At 39.0% G+C, this 20,533-nt stretch overlaps 1 protein-coding gene and 1 pseudogene across 4 annotated transcripts in view; one reads left to right on the top strand and one right to left on the bottom strand.

The window, feature by feature from the left end:
- The window catches only part of FUT8 (fucosyltransferase 8), a 293,901-nt gene that overhangs the window by 204,601 nt on the left and 68,767 nt on the right, over positions 1 to 20,533 (bottom strand). For 2 of the 4 annotated variants that reach the window (XM_090270999.1, XM_090271003.1), the window contains exon 1: positions 8,644 to 9,095. The exons of 1 other annotated variant lie outside the window; for it this stretch is intronic. The gene's annotated coding sequence lies outside the window, so the exon portion shown is untranslated. Of the gene's footprint in view, positions 1 to 8,643; positions 9,096 to 9,810; positions 9,925 to 20,533 lie in introns of those variants that run through there. One more of the 4 variants, XM_090271001.1, reaches the window with a different exon arrangement.
- Positions 7,063 to 7,490, top strand: LOC150016927 (oligosaccharyltransferase complex subunit OSTC pseudogene; annotated as a pseudogene).

Below are 20,533 nucleotides of genomic sequence, written 5' to 3'. Positions count from 1 at the left end.
GGTCACTAGTTCAGTTCCCAGTCAGCGCACATGCCTGGGTTGCAGGCCAGGTCCCCAGCTGAGGGCGCTCAAGAGTCAACCATACACTGATGTTTCTCTCCCTCTTTGTCCCTCCCTTCCCCTCTCTCTAAAAAGTAAATAAATAAATTCTAAAAAAAAAAAATCCTATAAAGAGGGTCAACTCCCATATATCCTACCACTGTTGGGAGAGGAAGGATGATTAAGGATGAGAAACAGGTAGAAGAATGTGGAGGAGGAGAGAAAAACTGAAGAAAAAGATCTCCCTCACATCCATATAATGCAGGCTCATCAACCAGTACAATCCTCTGCCTTTCTCCATCTACCTCCCCGAACTGACGGCCGCAAGCATAGCTAAAGTCTGCAACAATGGATATAACATGAAAACTACAAATCGTATTTTTCCACCTTTACCACTAATCAAGACATTATAATCAATGATATAATTTTTAATTATAAAAATGATTTTTAAAACTAGCTTATGAAATGTTGACTTAAGTCATTTCATAACTTTGGTATGCTTTTACAGTTTGATAGTTTGTAAATACTGCTTTTGCTAAGGCAAATTTATTCTGGTTCTAGGTATTAATGAGACCTGATATCTCATTTAAGGGGTATGATATAAATAACCAGCCACAAAATTAGTAAAACTTTAAAATTCATTCATAGTTCATTAACAATCTTGATTGAATAAGATTTACATAGACACAAAACAGATTCATTTTAGGTATATATTTGAGATAAATCAAATAGAAGAATCTTCCATTTTTATTTTACTTTTGTTCATTTATAATCAGAAAGTTATAGCATTTAAAGTTCATATTATGTAATGTTTCTCATAACTCAGATTCTAGAATAAACATTAGCTTTTTCCATTTACATCTAAGATTAATATCAACATTTTATTAGTTTATAACAGCAATTTTTCAACCTGTGTGCCATGAGAATTTTTAAAACATATACTACCTGATTATTTAGTCAGAGGCACTAAGCTCTTTTCCCTTAGGCTGTCAAGTAAAAAAATGACAACAGCCAACACAACAGTAGCCATCTGATATGAATGAATCAAAAGTACAACAAATACATGGAGCATTTCAGTAATGATCTTTAAAGTTTTATTCCAGTGCTTCAATTAAGAGGTTATACCATAGAACCAATACAAGAGAAAAAAAGAATAATACAGCAAAGGCATGTTTGAACCACATCAGTACTAGACTTATATTGGTATAATTCATCAATTTTTTTAAGAAACTTAAAATTCAGAACATATTTTTCTTTCACATATCATTTTCTGACCAAAAAATAAAAAAATAATAAACTATCACAAAAGTAATTTTAAAAAGTAGTGGCTGAGTGTGAGGTATTAGGTTCTGGCAAATAAAATCTTTTTAAATAAAAACTTAAATGAAATTAACACTATAGCTTTGCAAATAAAATATTTTAAAGCCCTAACTGGTGTGGCTCAGTGGGTTGGGCTTTGTCCTACAAACCGAAAGGTCGCCAGTTTGATTCCCAGTCAGGGCACATGCCTGGGCTGTGGGGCCAGATCCCTGGTTAGGAGCATGTGAGGTAACCAATTGATGTTTCTCACACATAAATGTTTTTCTCCCTCCTTTCCCCTCTCTCTAACAATAAATAAATAAAGTATTTTTTAAAAATCTTTTCAGCCCTGGCTGGTGTGGCTCAGTGGACTGAGTACCAGCCTGTGAATCAAAGGGTCGCCAGTTCGATTCCCAGTCAGGGCACATGCCTGGGTTGTGGGCCAGGTCCCCAGTTGGCGGCACAAGAGAAACAACCACACATTGATGTTTCTCTCCCTCTCTTACTTTCTCCCTCCTTCCCCTTCTCTCTAAAAATAAATAAATAAAATATTTTTTAAAAATCTTTTCAAAGAAAACTTAAATGAAATTAATGCTATACCTCTGCTTTCTATAAAGAGTATAAATAACTCTTGTGTTGAAATACATGGCATAATCCCATTGGCCCTATATGCTCTTCCTCCTCCATTAAAAAGAAAATGTACAGTATCATGTAAAGATTATATGGGTTCCAGCTCACCTCCTCACACAACTACATCAAAATTACAACTAAAATATAGAAAAACCATCACTCAGAACCAACAGATAACAAGTTAAATGGAAGTCTGATAACTACGGCATTAAAGAAACCATCCAGACTGGTAGGCGGGGCAGAGACATGGAATGGGCTAGTCCCACATCCATGTGTGGTGGACAACTATTCAGGAGGGATATCTTGGGAGCAAGAAGTCCCAGACCCACACCAAGCTTCCCAGCCCAGGGTTCCAGTGCCAGGAAGATAACTCCGCATAACTTCTAGCTGCAAAAACCAGCAGGGATTGAATCAATGGAAGAAAAATGCTGGAGTCCCAGAAGTTCCTCTTAAAGAACTCATACACGGACTTAGTCAGACTCTCTCCCTGTGAGCTCCAGCACTGGGGTAGCAACTTGAAAGATACCAGTGGCACAGAAGGAGGAAATGTGGCATACATAGCCCCATATAATTTTTGTCTGTTGTGAATTTTAAAAAGGTTTTTATAAAAGTCAATTGTAAATATATTTTATTTTTAAACATGTTTAATTGTCTCATATCAAACTACAATTTAATAACAATTCAAATTGCAAAAAAAGAAAAAGAAAGAAAAAAACTATACACTTTATGGTAAAGAAATATAAGCCAGAGAATCACTGAAAGGAGGACCAAAGGAAATCTTGTATTTGTCCTCTAAATGCTACACCTATGACACAACTATTGACTACAGCAGACTGAAAGTAGATATCTCAGCTGAAAATTACCAAAGGGCCAGTATTATGCAGGGTATAAAACTACTATAATAGTAACACTTTTAGTTTGAGTTGTTTAGAATCTTAGTTTTCTTTTTAAGGAAATTGTTTATGTGTGTATATTTAGTCTTATGATTATAAATGGAAACTCTTTGCCCTGACTGGTATGGCTCAGTGGGTTGTGCATCCTCCTGCAAACCAAAAGGTCACCAGTTCAATTCCCAGTCAGGGCACATGCCTGGGTTGTGGGCCAAGTCCCCAGGTTGGGGACATGCAAGAGGCAACCAATGGATGTTTCTCTTGCACATCAATGTTTCTCTCTATCTCTTTCTCCCTTCCTTCTCCTCTCTCTAAAAATAAATAAAATCTTTTTTTTTAAATTTTTAAGTAAATAAAATTTTTGTAAAAATTTTTAAAAGGAGACTCTTTTATTAATGCACTATAATATAAAATGGGTGTACTTACCATTTACTTAAACCAAGAGATTCATTAAATGCAATTTTTAGTAAATCAAAATAACAATTAAAAGACCATAGTAATTCAAACAGCATGGTACTGCCATAGTACAGAGATATAGATCAATGGAACAAAACAGAGTCCAGAAATAAACCCATGTCTTTACAGTCAGTATTTGACAAAAGAGGCAGAAACATACAATGGGGTAAAGATAGTCTATTCGATAAATTGTGTTGGGAAAATTGCAAAATGGTGTTGAGATACAAGCAAAAAAATGAAACTAGATCACCTTCTTAAACTCAAAATGGATTAAAGACCTAAATGCTGGACTCAAAACCATAAAAATCCTAGAAAACATAGGCTGTAAAATCTTGAACATTTCTTGTAACAATATTTTCTCTGCTATACCTCCTCAGGCAAGCGAAACAAAAGAAAAAATAAACAAACGAGACTAAGAAAAAATAAACAAACGAGACTACATCAAATTAAAGTTTTTGCACAACAAAATGAAAAGACTACTCACTGAATGGGAGAACATATTCGCCAATGATATAGCTAATAAAGGATTAAAATCCAAAATTTATAAAGAACTTATAAAATTCAACACCAGAAAACAAACAATTCAATCAAAAAATGGGCAAAGGACCTAAACATACACTTCTCCAAAGAGGACATACAGATGGCCAATAGACATATGAAAAGATGCTCAACATCACTAATCATCACAGAAATGCAAATTAAAAGCACAATGAGATATCACCTCATACTTGCCAGAATGGCTATCATCAATAACAAACAATAAGTGTTAGTGAGGATGTGGAGAAAGGGGAACCTTCATGTACAATTGGTGGGAATGAAGAATGGTATATCCACTGTGGAAAGTAGTATGAAGTCACCTCAAAAAATTAAAAATGGAACTGCCTTATGACCCATTGATTCCACTCTGTGAATACATTTGAAGAAAGCAGAAACACTAATTGGAAAGAACATATGCACCCCTATATTTGTTGCAACATTATTTAAAATAGCCAAGATTTGCAAGGAAGCAGCCCAAATGCTCATCAGCAGATGAGTGGATAAAAACAGCTGTAGTACTTTTACACAGTGGAATACTATTCTTCCATAAAGAAGGAAATCTTACCTCGTGCAACAGTATGGATTGACTTGAAGAGTATTACGCTAAGTGAAATAAGCCAGTCAAAGAAAGACAAAGCACCATATGATTTTACTTACATGTGGAATCTAATGAGCAAAATAAACAAACAAAATAGAAACAGACTCATAGATTCAGAGAACAGACTCACTGCTGTCAGGGGGGGAGGGAGTACAGGAGCTGGATCAAAAAGGTGAAGAGAGTAAGCAAAAGAAAAAAACTCCTAGACACTGGCAACAGTATGGTGATTACCAGAGGGAAAGGGGGATGAGGAAGGTAGGAGAGGACAAAGGCGGGATAAAGTGGTGATGGAAGGAGATTTGATGTGGGATGGAACACACAATACAATATACAGATGACATATTGTAGAACTGCACCCCTGAAACCTATAATTTTATTAACCAATGTCATCCCAATAAATTCTATTTAAAATAACAATTAAAAACAATAATGGTTCCTTCCTGAATTTTAGCACAAAAAAACAATGGTAAGAAGTACATAAAAATATCCCAGCACGTCTTATAAAAAACTGTTTAATTTTTAGCATTAACCCCTTAAATATGGTGAACACATAACTAATATCATAAATAGTCATTCCTTTAAAGAATCTATTGTTTTTATTTTATCAGCATTGAGATTCTATTTACATAATGACAAACAATGGAGAATATACAGCCCAACCACTATCCTCCAAAACTAAATATTCTAATGATTTTAACACATACATTACCAATTTCTAGCCTTGAATTTGAAGAATGTGAACAGTGAGAAGAAAATTCACATACCTTACTAACACCTAAACAAAGTGCCATACACCAAAAAATAACTGCTTCATTTCAAAGGCACAAGTTCAATTTAGTAGATAAGCTAGACTCACTGCACTATATTGCAGGAGGCAGAGGTTAAGAAGTGACCTTGGGATCCTTGCTCTACAGATATCTCAAGGGTCCATTTCTTTACTGAAAGTACCTCTACTTTTAATAAATACCTATATTACTATACAATTTATATCTTTGCCAACATAAGACTCTACTTGAAGCTTTTTTGATATTTAAAACTGTAGATATTACAATGAAAAAAGTTAACAATATGCAATAAGCACAATGGGTCAAGGTACACTCCTTCCCTTCTGATACACTGCAAAAGAAGGTTAAGAAACTATTACATGCTCTAAGTTTAGAGACATATTTTCAGAGATTTTAAATGAGAAATTCAATAAACCTTAAACATGTATTTTCCATTATTTCAGGTCATGAAAAGATACTTTAATTAATGTGTAATATACAATAAATATACTCCGCAAACAGCTATGTACAGATATATGCCCAAAAAATTCTCCTACTCTTTTCATTAAAAATGTATGTTTCTTCATGTCATAAAAATCTGAACTGGGGTGTTCTAAAAGCTCAAACATATTAAGCTATGCTTTGCTTTGGCACTAGCTCCCCCTCCAGACCAACCTGCTAATAATACAACTGCACTTAAAAAAATAAACAAAGAACACAATTTTTTCCAAGCTACTAGCAAATTTCAAAATTCACCATTTTTAAAGACATTCCAATTCCTTAAAATAACTAGTTAAGATTTGTAACCAAACAATGCAGAATGTAAACAGAATTACTGTTTTTTCAATTCCATACATCTCAAACAGAAATGACTTGTAGAAAAACAACTCCAAATGACTCTTAAAATTTAAAAACATCCTAAAATAAATCTATATAGTGGTATGTTTTATGGAAATTATTTTGAACAATTATCCTAATAAACCACAAGATACTCTTCATGTCAGCTCCTACTCGATCAAAAAATTTTTTTTGCATATTTCTGCAGTCTATGCAAGTTTCATTCCAGCTGTTCAGCTCTTCAATTCAAGTAGAATTCTCAGTTTATAACACAGCAAAAGGAAAATCCATGCCTCCAAACTACCCTCTATTTTTCTTCAAAACTATTCATTTCTAAGTCCCTACATTCTTACATACTAAACTATAAAATCAGTTTCAAATGTTTGAATTCCCACCTCATTCTTACTATTGTATTTATAAATCAAGTAATCAAGACTTTCTATACACATTTTATAGTATATTTCACAAGGCTAGAAACATACAGGGCCTTATATTTTAGCATAACATTTCAGATTATTTTAACTTATTTTAAAGAAGGGAGAATACGACTTACTCCAGTATTTCAGTGTAGCTTTGTTGTGTTTAAATAATTTCTGTCCTAAAATTATTTCTATGTGATGTACCCTTTAAACAAATTATGTATAAAAACATAAAGTTTAATCAACAAAATAAATATGCACTTAACCCCTGGAATTCCAAGGAAAAAACAAAAACAATATAATGAAATCTTGCCTACAGTTTCTAAAGAGAGCCAAGCCAAATTTCAGTCAATTATATGTGATGAGCTTTATTCTAAACTGCTAAAAAACACTTTTGTTGAAATTTGTTTTGTTACCTGTAAGTCTGGGGTTATCTACTAGAGATTCTGGCTTTCTAGGTCCACCTTCTTGATTTGGCTTAAGTCAACTGTAAATTAATTCAAACACGGGAAGTAGGACAACACCCCTCCCTGCCTTTAACCAAGACCTCAAAGTTAATAGAGAGATGGAGAGCTGCTCTTGCCACCACCAACATGGAGACTGTACCATTCTTAGTGTTGGAATGCCTCAACCTGAAGCTGAAGAAGCCACCCTGGGCGTAGGCTCCCGTGGTGCTGTCTTACTTCCTCACCACCAGAGGAATAATTTATTGTATTATTGTCGAACCTCCAAGTGTTGGCTCTATGACTGATGAACACCGGCATCAGAGACCAGGAGCTTTCTTGGCCTATAGAGTAATTGGACAATATATTATGGAAGAACTCACATCCAGCTTCCTATTTACAATGAGAGCTTTAGATTTCATAATGTTAGACCAATTGAGTGCACCAACATCCCAAAACGCAATAGATTTCTTCTTCTATTCATTGAATTCATCCCTGTTCTATTGAGTTTTTGTTGTTTTTTTTTAATGGCTAGAGTACTCATGAGAATGAAACTGGCAGGCTATCTGATGGGTTAAGAGTGCCTTTTGAGAAGAAATCTGTGGATACTGGATTGGTTCCTGTTAATGAAGTTTTAAAGGCTGTACCAGTCTTCTTATATGAACTATGGAAAAGGATGAAAAACATCTAGTTGAAAACATGGGAAGCATATTAAAGCGCGGACTAGAATATGGTATCAAAGAGACAAGCTTATCACAGTGGTTTCTCCAGCTGATCTATACTGACATACCAATGATATTAAGTGGCATTTTCTTCTCAGTTTTTAATTTATTAAAGACAATATACTCCATTTCTACAACTAATAAATAAATAAATAAATATAAAAAGTTACTATATGGCAAAACGGGAAAAGCTCCCCAGAGAGGAACTCTAGCCACGACACTGTCATTGAACTTAAGAAATACTCTGCGTCTCTGGCGTTCTGCGTCTCTTAAGATTGCAATCCCTACCGTGAGAGAACAGGTGCTGCGACCCACAAGCCACTCACTCTTGCAGAACAAACCTCCTTTAACTAATAAAGATGGAATCGTTTAATCTTCCCAAGTAAGTTTAGATACTCAAAAGCCGCCAGCTCATCATTTCCAAATCAAACGGGGTGCGGGAGCACTCGTGCCGTTAAGTGCCCAGGCACTGGCCCCTCGCTGGGAGTGAATCTTTCTATGTGTCCACTCCCTGATTTCTAGCCCGAGAACCCCTCCCGAAAGCCTATAACGCAAAGGCATCCTCTTCCCCGCAGTCCGTTATTATTGGGACAGACTGCTGGAGAAAGGGCAGGTAGGTGTGGAGGAGAGAAGAGGACACCTCCTACCCCGCCCCCATCCCTTCTCCTCTCCTCGGTTTCAGCCCCTGCCCTATGCAACGATGCGAGACAGAGGGCAGCGGCCGCGCCGCTTCGCGTCCCGGCCCGGGCGGCGGGCGCCCCTTACCCCCTGCCCGTGCCCTCCCGGCCGCGCAAAGGACCCGCCAGATCGTCCCGTGGGCTCCCTCCCCACTTTTCCCAGAGACGCTGGATAAGCAGCAGCAGCAGTTGTAGCAACAGGCCCGGGGATCGCCTGGGGGAAAAGAGCAGCGACAGTCTCCAGTCCTATCCCCGGAGCCTCGGTGGATCCCGCGCTTGCCCAGCCCCAGACCCGGAGGCGCGCAGGGCCCGGCCCCCAAACGCCCCCTTACCCGTGGCGGGAGCAGAGGCGGTCTCCGATCATTCCCAGTTGCCGTTGCTACAGCACTCAGCCGCAGCTGCCCTGCGCTGTGGGAGTGGGAGGGGTGGCTGGGTGGAGGATGCTACTCCCGACTGAAGGGAGAGGAAGAAACGGAAACAGGAACCACCGCCGCCGCCGCTTAACGGAGCCGTCGGCGCCAATGACTGAGGGAGAGCGCGAGGCGGCGCGAGCCTGCCAGTAGCTGACAGCGCGAGACCGAGCGCGAGCCGGGTCCCGGGCGCGCGACCCCGAGCAGCGCCAGCCCCATTCCGCGAGGAAAAGAAGGGGACGGGTTGCCTGGGGACTCGGAGGGGGCGGCGAGGGGCGGGGGCCTGGAGCAGAGGGAACCCGGCCACTCTGGTCGGCCGCAGATAACGCGCGCACGCGCCGGAGCGGCTTTGACAACGGGAGCAGGCGGGGAAACCCAGGCTAGCGCAAGCGTGCGCGCGCAAATGGGGGCGCGCGCCCCTCAGCGTTCCCGGCTTCTGGGAGCGGGCGCGCATGCGCTGGCCGCTGCCACCTACGGCAACCCTGGCGTGTGCCAAGGGGTTCTCCCCGCCCCCTTCTCGGGGCGCCCGTGGATAGCGTAGCCGCAGCATCCACGGCCGGGCAGAGCTGCGGACCACAGCGGGACCGGGAGACTTTCAGCAGTGCAGCATCTGCACACGTGGGCACCGGCTCCAACACGAGCGTGGGCCGCCCTCTACTGCTTGAAGGCCGAAGGCTGAGGGGGACGCGAGTCAAGCCGGCTCCCGAATCCCGGGAGCGCCACCTCCAGGGAATGCCGCATCTCGACCGCCGGGACGGACTGACCCGTGCCAGTTCAGCTGCCGCCCAAATGAGCGCGGGTACTGGAGATTGGAAGCGGGCTCGCTGCCACTTATTAAGGGTGATCGCTGCTGTCCGGCTGCAGCTTGCAACGCGAACTTATGGCATCACACCCACACTGGACTAGCGAAGCGCTACTTTATCTTGAGAGAGCTGACATAAAGATCTCCAATGAGGGCCTGATTTCGATGCCTGGCCTCTCCCCCGACCCGCGGCTGCGACAGCCCCTCTGAGGCGGAAGTTTATTCTGTACGGAAAAGAGAACACGGGACGGAGGGTTGTGGGGGCTTTTCCTTAGGATGCTTCCTACCCGCTTAGACTCGGGAAATTCCTGGCGCCCGCGATGCAGAGCAGTGGGCCGAAGAGCTAGCTCACCAGCCCAGACGCCGAGCTGAGACCGAGGACCTGAGCGCGCTGTCCCGGCACACAAAGTAGTCGCGGGCCGAGTGGGGTGCCACAGTGGCCAATCAGAGACGCGAGCTGCATGAGTGGAGTACGAGTCGACCAATCAGAGGGCGGGAGAATGAGCTTCCCTTACCAAACTCTTCCCTGTGCCTCCAGACCCAGATCCCAAGCCTGGGATGCAGTGCCGCGGGAAGCGAAATGTTGCCATAAAGAAAGAAGAATTATTTCTCTAGACTTGGATATTTTTAAGTAAATGCCTCGGGTTCTAATCCTAGAACAAATAGGGGCGGCCTTTTAGATGCTGAGTGTGAAAAGGATCGCAGATAAAAGGTGTAAAAGGCAGTGGCCTGCCAAAACTAATCTGCCTAATAACGTGCGTTAATGTACAGTATTTACTGAGACATTTTTTTAAAGACCAGGAACTGTATTACAGAAACGCAAATAAGATACTGCTGATTAAAAGAAAAAAGTTGTCAATCCCTCAAGAAGCTCAGCTTCTGAAGGAGGTTTGTGAGACCTGCGACTGATATTTATGAGCAGTCCTTGAAACAAAAAGTTCTCCACGAAGTAGTTAATTTTATTATCTCCCTGTAAGGAGAGAGAATTAAGAGAGAAGTGGAGTGACTTGTTTAAGGTCAAAAAATACAGTGACAGAGCCAGAATTATGTTCCAGCTGGGCTTAGTCATCATTCAACAAGCATGGTTGCCATGATTATTGCACTGAGCTTATCAACAGGACAGAATTCTGCTGTGAGGTCTGCAGCCTTTGGTTTTTGGAAACAAACAGAAATTGTAGGCTTATGCCATAGTAAGATGGATTAAAGGTCAAAGTCTTATCAGGCATACTCCCGATAATTTTTAGAAATAAGGTAGATACTTGCTTTTTAGTTTAAACAGCGTTTTAAAAAGTATTTTAGCAAGCATGTTCAAAGCTTACCTTATAAAATACCTCGAGATCTCCAAGTTAAAAGCTTTACATTTACCCCAAAACATCCATTTATCTGGTCTTTATTTTTCCTTTCCAGAAACCTAGGAATTAAAAGTTATTTTCTCTTATGCTTTAAAAAAAAAAATCTGACCAAGGACTGTTTTGTCCAAGATTTAGTGCATTTTTATAGCACAGTCTAATATGTATTGAAATACCAAATAATTGGTATCTCTAACAGAAACTAGTTCTGCAGTGATTCCATTTGTGCTCTGCTGGGTCAATGTGCCTCTCAGCCTGTGACAGGACACTGTTATCAAAGCCCTTTCCAGGACATGCCAAGGGTTTAGCTGCCACGTCAGAACTGGAAGTATCAAATAACTGGCTTTTAAGAACAAATCTTTACACGTTAAGTTCCAGGCCAATAATGAATCCAGCATTAAAAAATATATACAAATCTTTTACTCTCTCCAGAGAGGAATATTACTAAAGCTCTGCTTTTCTCTTGACAGGTTAAATGAGAGAGAAAGTATCCCCAAAAATGTTCTCCACCTCGCTGACCACCAGAACACACCTCTGTCAAAGGGTGTTTTCTCCACAAGCTCCAGCCTCCCTCTCTCTGCTGCTGGGTCCTCTCACTCTCTCTTCTCACCCCAGCTGCCTGCCTGTGCCTCACATCACTCCTAGTTTCAGATATTTGCTTAAGAAAGTAGAAGTGTTCTACCACTTCCTCCACCCCTCCCTCACCGACTATGCTTTAGGCCTATCTTTGCTTATGCAAAAACTTAAAGATAAGTTCTGCTCAGCAAAACACTGTACAGAACATTCTTTATGACATTATGCTGAGAACTAATAGAAACTTCCAAGTATAGTGAAACCTCAGTTCTTGACTGTTTTGGGTCTCAGACAATTCAGTTCTCAACCAAGTAGTTCACAGAAAAAATGTCTTCGTTGTCAAACAAAACTTCAGGTCTCAATTCTCTACCTGACAACCCTTGCATGCTGATACCTGTGTGATCAGTCATGCGTCTCTCAGGCGACAAAGGAGATTCGGTTTTTGAACAAACCACTTCTTAAACAGTTTTCCGGAACAAATTAAGTTTGAGAACAAGGTTCCACTGTACCTCATATTCTTTTACACAGCCTGGGCCAAATGCTGTCATTAACCAGAGCTGTAGGGTTCTTACAGGTGGGACAAGAGGAGCCAACCATTAGACAATGGAAAATATCAAAATGAAAGTTAAGTGAGTACCTGAGTAGTAATTTTATTGAGAGATTAGCTAGATCAAAGTTAATGAACTTGAATACTATCACATTTCCAAAGTCGTGAACATTCTTGTAGGAACTAGTTTGACATTTACTACCATTTTATTAATGACTTTAATAAAATAATTTCCAAGGTGTAATATTGCTGAGTGCCAGCCCCCATAATAAACTCTTTACCTTCATCATTTAATTCTCAAATCAACCTTTCACAGTAGACCCTATTATTACAGGAGGTGAGGCTTTGTGGGGTCACAGAGAAGGTTTGAGGAGGCTCTTAGGAAGTTGAGCAGCAGTTACCAAATAGTTCAGAAATTTTCTCATCTCTACCAATGTAGAACAACAGGATAACAGCCTTGGAAACACTTAATAATTTTTAATTGTTCTGTTTTCTAATTGTTGCTCTAGCTACATTGTGCTTAGAAGATTCCATTTTTCAGTAGATATGCAAAAGACAGCACTGTTATTGCTACATACAAGAAGATGTGACTTTGAAATAATCATTTTACACATTTGGGCCTTAGTTTCTCATCTGTAAGATAAAGGGATTGGACTAGACAAATTTTAGTTAGTTCCCAGTTCTAAACTATAAACTAGCTGGTTTGACAGTAACTACAAAAGTGAAATATGGAAAAACAGCCTATATTTTCAAATTCAATAAATGTTATAAGTCACTTTTAGGCCAACTCCTTAAATAGAAACTGTCTATCTACACCCACTCATTAAAGAGCTAGAGCCAATCTTTCCAATCAGAAGAGTAAATGAAGTGATTGATTTAGAGGCTGATGAAATTAGCCAAACTATTCTTCCCTGTGACTTGCCTCCATGGCTGAAATTTCTTTCTTCTCCTTTGGGACAAGGTATCATATAGTTCACACTATTGATTTCTTATTCAACATCCAGTCCTATATTTTCCTTATTAATAGAGTTGCTTGTTTTATTTTTGTGTGTTTTTTAGGTAACCATTCAACCTTCAGCTACAAAAGGGCAACTCAATTAGCCTGAGTCAATTAGTAAATTAATTCCCTGGTATGATAGACACTTGTAATGCTTACCCTGTCTTTCCAGGCCTTTACAGAGATTACATTTTCACATGTACATCCCTGCCACCACTCCCTCCCTTGTAGTTGGCTGGGTCATGTGACTAGTTGTAGTCACTAGTCTGTAGTGGATTGTATGTTAAAGTGATATGTGTCACTTTCAGATAAAACATTTAATTGCAAATGTAAGTCCTTACAATTTTTAATCTGCCACAGCCTCAGGACTAGTATTATTGAAGATGATACAGCTTTTGTCAGCCTAGGTTTCCAAGAAAGGACAATGTATAACAGCCTATCTTTCACCCTCATTAAGTCAGATTGGATAATTTGAGTAAAAAATATACTTTGTTGTTTAAGCCACTAATATTTAGAGGGTTTTTTTTTTTCATTGCAGTATGACCTACAATTAAGTTATGCTAGGTTCTACACTATTCTAATAAAATACCTGAAAACTGTTATAGTCCAGGAGTCAAATGGCCCAACTAGACTAAAGGGAAAGATTTTTATAACTGAGATTGCCTCTGGCAGCAATCTAACAACCACAAGAGGACCTAATCTTAGAATGAAATCAACATACTAAGGATGGCAAACAGAGAAAAAAAGCCCTTGACAATATGATTGAACTGATGGCTAAATCGCTCATGAAGGCTAATTCTCTCTAGACTTACAGTTCTGCAAAATAATAATTCTGTTTGTTTTCTCCATAACATGTAAGCAGAAATATATCTTCATCTCTGTGTTATCTTTAATTTCATAAGAGGTCTTAACATAGATCTAGCTAAAAAAAACACTGAAAAATAGTAGATGAATTAAAATTTTAAAAATATAGTAGCTCACACTCTCGCCTTCAGAAATAAAATATTATCTGCACTAACAAAGAGAAAAAGTAATTTGATTCAACTCTGTATTTTTATAGATGAAGAAATTAAGACCAAGACAGTGTAGGATTTATCAAGTTCATATAGCTTTGCTAAGGCAAAACTGAGGGAAAAAATAAAAAGTAATAATTGCTTCATCAAAAATTATAGTAGTTTTCCACTCAAAATAGGAAAATAATGAGACAGTATATCATCCTGGTAGTTAAAAACTTTGAACTTAAGACAAATATAGCTTACTTACTAGTTATATGATCTTGGACAAGTTACTTAACCTCTCTGATCTCTTATTTTTCCAGCTATAAAAGAGGACAATAGTCTCTACCTTATCGAGCTTTGAAGAATTAATGACTAAACATATTAAAAATAGCCCTGACCCACATGGCTCGGTTGGTTGGGCATCAACAGTTTGATTCCCGTGCCTGGGTTGCAGATTCTGTCCCTGGTTGGGGGCAGGTATGAGAGACAACCAATTGATGTTTCTTTCTCACATCAATGTTTCTCTCCCTCTTTTTCTCCTTTCTTTCCCCTTTCTCTAAAAATAAATAAAATCTTTTTAAAATTAAAAAAAAAAACACTTAGCATAGTGCCTAACAAGTAGTAAACATTCTATGTATTGCATCTCTACCAAATGAAGTTTATTCATAGCTAAGTTAATTTTATTGCATTAGAACCAGTCCTGTTCTCCTTTATCATTCATGTAATTCAGACACTGACCTATATTTTTCCATCACGTATAATTATAGGACAGCTTACACAACTATATAGCCAGCACTCACCTTTCTTAGAGGAACTTCTCCCATTTCCACACTTCCTATTATATTATGGCAGCAGAGAAGCCATGTTATTACTTACTGTCCTTGACCACAGCTAAGTTGTCAAGAGCTGGATGGACAGCTGACCCAAGATGAGTTAGTGTAGTCATTTCGCCAAGATTTTTAGACTTTGGAAGAGAGGTCATCTCAAGCCTCACCTAGATGTAAAATCTGCGTTATGTCTTTGGACATGTTGTTGTCGTTGTTGTTGTTGTTGTTTTTGCCAAGTGGGAATACGCATTTAGTATCGAGAGAATAAAGTCAACAGACAAAGGGAAGCAGAGAGGGTGGAGAACGTGTCTTTGTTATACTGGAATGCTCAGTTTCAGGTTTTCTTGACCATTGATTGACAAACCTCTGCTTTTCCTTCTGCTTAGGCTTGCTTCTTCCAAGAGTTTCTCCCATATCTTTTCAATATATTCTCCATTTTGCATAAGCTAATTCCAGATGGGTTTATTTGAGGTGCATAATATAATTATATGCTATATTATTATAAAGTAAAAAATAAGAGGGAAAATCCTTAAATTTATTTTCTTTATTAACTTGAGTGTTATCTCTAAAAATATGATTATCAAGTTTATAAAAATAAATCAAGAAACCTTTATCAAATACCAACTATATCTAAAGTACCTATGACAGAGACTTTAAATTACCTCCCTATATCTATTCTCTTATTCTTCCATAATAACCAAACCCTAATTTTTAAATGGTCCTATTACCACTGAGCTAAAATCTAATAATTCTTTCCAGTATCCTTGTATGGGTGTAGTCACATGACTAAATTCTGGCTCTTGATATCTAAGCAGAAAAGTTGTATGGGACTTTTTTGTTGTTGTTTTGTCCCTTTTGTTGTTTTTTGTTTTCGTTTTTGTTTTAAGTCATAACAAGGAAGGAGATATACCCTTCTTATCACTTCTCTCCATCCTGTTACCTGGACATGATGTGATGACTGGAGCCCATTCAGTCTTTTTAGACCATTTATAGCTCTACAAAAAGCCTAAGCTAAAGTGAGCCTTTGTGGATACTATTGTTATTACCTGATCTAAGTCCGAAGTCAAAATAACATGAAAACTGAACCTCAGGGAAAAAAAAGAAATAAATGATTGACAAGGTTTCAGGACCAAAAACTTTGAATGTCATTTTAGTCTATGGTATGTGCCGTAACACAACTGTTGGTATTTAAAACAAAGAATAAAGGTCCTAAAAACAACCCCCTATAAATTGTGTTGGCACAATTTACAAGTAGATTTGTAAACTCACATAGATAGGATCAAGTGGAGCTAACATATTTATTTCAAGGCTGATCATTAAAATACACTCCTGCTCTTATGGGCTCTGGCTGAGAAGTTCATCCAACTTACTTGAGCTCTTTAAGATGCAAGGAACCACATAACTCAGGTTACTTCAAGGAAAGAAGGACTTTGAACTGTTTTCAATTCAAAACACATGGACTGAAACTTACCTGGGGCTGAACTGCAATCAGATACTGAGGCCACTGGAGACCTGCTCCTTCATGTTTCCATCTCTCTTACATTCCTCCATGTCAGTTTCTGCTCTTCTCTCAGTATCAACAGACTTCCATTATTTATTCCACCTTCAGGTTTTTGTTTGCTCATAATTTTTGTTTCCTTATCATTTCATCCTTTCCATGGCATGACACTATCTTAACTATCCAATTCTCAGTTTCTTTGGTTCACATTCTCCAGAAAGGGAAACTTTGTTGGGTCTTCATATCTGTCTCTACTAAGTCACATCATAGGTCTTCTGACCTTCGGTCAGTTATTAATTCTGGTCCAGACCACTGTGGCAAGGCAGTGGCTATGGTGTAAGCATGAAAGACTCTTTAGAAGAAGTAGGAGGGGGCAGACACAAGAACTGATATCTCTGATGCCCTGCTATATTCCTTTCCCTTGCTTGCCCTTCAATTTTCTTTCTTTCTATATATATATATTTTTTTTTTTTAAATTTATTTACTTTTTAGAGATGGAAGGGAGGAAGAGGTGTGAGAAATACATTGATTGGTTGCCTGCCGCACACCCCCACTGGGGAACCTGGGCTGCAACCCAGGCATGTGCCCTGACTGAAAATCGAACCTGTGACCTTTTTTGATTTGCAGGCTGGCACTCAATCCTCTGAGCCACACCAGCCAGGGCTCCCCCTTCAATTTTCTACAACTCTCCTAATCCTTCTAATAGTCACATAAAGATCTTAGCACTCTTCTATTCTCAGTACTTAGCAATTCAACTCAATCTCAGCCTTCATATTGGCATTTCCAAATTCTTCAATGTATTGTTTCCAGTAAATGTTGGTCCTGGTTTTATTTATGAAGTCAGGTGGCTGTGCTAAAGTTCCTCTCTACGTTGACCATCCAGCTACTCACCAATTAAATGACTCAGCCCCTCTTACATTGGTTTGGCCACAAGGTGAACTCAGGAAAAATCATGAGTATGTAAATGCAGTACTAATTGCTCCTTTTAAAATCAGCGAAAAAGTGAAAGCCCTATGATAATGGGGAAAAACTCTCTTCACAAAAGAAAGACAAACATTTTAAAAGCTAATCTCTAGACAAGTATTATTAGTAAGAGCTAATGCTGTCATACGTTGAAACAAAGAGTTTATGAATGTTTAATACATAAGTAGTGGAAATAGAAGTCAAATAGCTCTGAATTAACAAAAGGGAGACTGGGAAGTACAGAGGAGCACATGGATGTTTGCTGGGCACCATTGCCTCTGTTACATGCAGTAGATGACCTACATAATCATGTGACATGGCTTTGGGTGCAATAATTTCAACAAGAAATAACTGGGAGATAAAATGGATAGCAGGAGGCAAATGTCGAATTGTGAAGGATGTGCTAACTGATCAGGTGAAAAAGTGACTACAGTTAAATGAGATTTGGGGTTTGAGTAACTAGTTATGTGGTACCATTCATATAATTCATGGTTTGGTATAATTGCATTTAGAATTCAGGTGTTCTGATCCCAAAACCAATATTCTGTTCATTCTGTCAGGCTCAACATTTCATTTACAAAAAAGCAAAATCCTAACAATCATTGAATCAGATGGATTCACCATTATTTCCCCAGTGTCTAGAGTAGTGCCTTATCTATAGGAGATGCTCAATGAAGTTATTGAATGGATGGATGAGTAAATGAATGAATGAAGAAAGTGGTCTTTTTTTTTCAACAGAAAGGATTTGACTAAATAAAAGATTTGTCTCTACATGTTGCAAGATACTGCAAATGGATTACGAGAAAGTTCTAATACCTTCTAATGGCTATTTTTAAATTGTATTTATTGATTTTAGAGAGAGAGGAAAAGAGGGAGGGAGGAAGGGGGGGAGAGAAAAAGAGAGAGAAAGAAACATCAGTTTGTTGTTCACTTATTTATGCATTTATGTTGCTTCTTGTGTGTGCCCTGACCAGAGATCAATCCCCCAACCTTGGTGTATCAGACAACACTATAACCAACTGAGCTACCCGGCCAGGGCTAATAGCTATTTTTAAAGTATCACAGGAAACCTTATATAACTTATGTCCACATTGCTCAATAATAGAAGAAATCCAATTAACTTTTTATTCCTTATATAGGAATATTCTTCATTTTAAAATAAGAGCCTAATAAAATAATCTACACAGCTCTTTAACTTTTAATATCCTATGTGCCTCTAAGACAAAATACTTGATTAGTTTTCCTCCACAAGTTAGAATGAACGCATTTACCAATTCCTCCTAGACATATATGACTACAAAAACCATATTTTTCTCACCAAAAGGAGTGAAACTAAATCTGGTATCTAAAATCTGACCTTACCTGGAAAGTCTAAGGTACATGGATACCATACTGATTAGTCCAAAATATGTATTTAAACTCTGCCTTATAGTTATGATTCCTCATGATCTTGTACTTCAAGTATCCTTGGTTCTGTATCGCAGCTGATGTTCATCAATATGGCAAAATTCTGATTGGTCAGGAATTTATTTTGATTGCCTGAGACCATGCAGTAGTGTTTTGAATATTCAAAGGCAATCTCTGTCCTCTGTGAGCTTAACTTAGTAACAGGGAGGCTAAATGAAGCTCTGATAAATAGAGTTGCACCCAGATAATTTTGATTTTGTAGTAGGAAAGTTTTTATCCTTCCTTCACTCTCTCCCAATGACAACTTACCATTTTGCTTACCAAAGGACCTGAGATAAAGTTTATATTCATCACATCTATAACTCCAATATCACACGCAGATGAAGTAAGACAAATTTTTGTAAGTAGAAACTAACTTAGATGTATATATTTTTTAATAATTTATTTGTTTGTTTGCTTATTTTTAGAGAGAGGGGAAAGGAGAAAGAGAGGGAGAGAAACATCACTGTGTGGTTGCCTCTCACTCGTGCCCCCAACTGGGGACCTGACGTGCAATCTAGTCATGTGCCCTGACTGGGAATCGAACCAGTAACACTTGGTTCACAGGCCAACGCTTCATCCACTGAGCCACAGCAGCCAGGGGTAGGTGTATATTTTTTTAAATGGTTTTAGGCTTAATGTCAGTCATGCTCTAACAGAGTAGCATGGACCACTCAATGTCTTGAAGTCTCTCCTGTATTTACAACTCATAATTTTGCACACATACAGTTATGAAAACACCAAACTGCTAGATGTACATGCTCATTAAACTGTTTTTACACAAGAGAAAGGATATTATTTTTTTATGATCAAGAAGAAAATTGAATCTTAGAGTGTATGAGATTTCCTCTATTATCCCCTCAATCCTTTCCAACTATTAGAATCATCTTCTAATGCTTTCTAGATTCAGAGCAGCACAAATTCCGAGCCTCTTGGGTGGTCAGAATAGAACCATGTTCTAGCTATGGGATGTAGACAGAAGTGATGTAAATCATTTCCAAGTCTGATCAAAAATGCCTCTGTGAGAACCTCCAGCTCTTTCTTCCCCTGCTTGGTGATCTTGGAAGCTAAATAATCTAGGTGGTCTCACTCTGAGACAGAGATAGGTACCTGGGATCCCTGAACATCCATGAGGAGGAGAGCCACCCTTACAGGCATTGGACTGTGACATGTGCAGGAATAAACCTTTCATTGTATTAATCCACTGGTGTTAATTAACCAACTACTATACTGGCTGAGAGGATAATGGAGGGGAAAAATCTAGCCTCTGATTTAGTTACCAAACCACATGACTTGGCACAATCTTTTTCCAAAATATGCGTCTTTCACCTGCATCCCCTCAGGGGAGGTGCCTTTGGTAATTCACATGCAGATGCCATATGGACTAGGAGTAGTTCTGACTGTATCCCATTTTAATTGAGTACTCTGTCTGCACTTTCTTCCCTTCACAATCACTATATAAAGAAATAACAGATTAATATTTTCTAAGGCACAACTCTGATCGTGTCATTTTCCACTCAGAAACCCCCGGAGGGGCCCCACTCCTTCTTGGATTAAGCCCAAGATCCTTAACAGTCTCCAGGACCCTCCACGATTCATTGAACAAATCCTCCCATGCTTCCCAATCACTACTTTGTCTTCTCACCCTCATGTACTCCAGGTCTGGAAGCCAGTCTGGCATGAAGCCAGGAGCTCCCTCAGCCAGATGCCACATAGCAGGTGCACCCCATCTCATATCCAGCATTCATTGACCAGCTTTTGGAACCTCCACCTTCATTTATTCCAAGAATCCATAGTATTGAATTTCTTCAG

This window comes from Furipterus horrens, unplaced genomic scaffold (assembly GCF_987537825.1).
Source record: "Furipterus horrens unplaced genomic scaffold, mFurHor1.1.pri manual_scaffold_3, whole genome shotgun sequence".
Classification (NCBI taxonomy): Eukaryota; Metazoa; Chordata; class Mammalia; order Chiroptera; family Furipteridae; genus Furipterus; species Furipterus horrens.
Note: the sequence above shows the minus strand (reverse complement) of the source record. Positions and strands in the feature narration are given on the sequence as shown.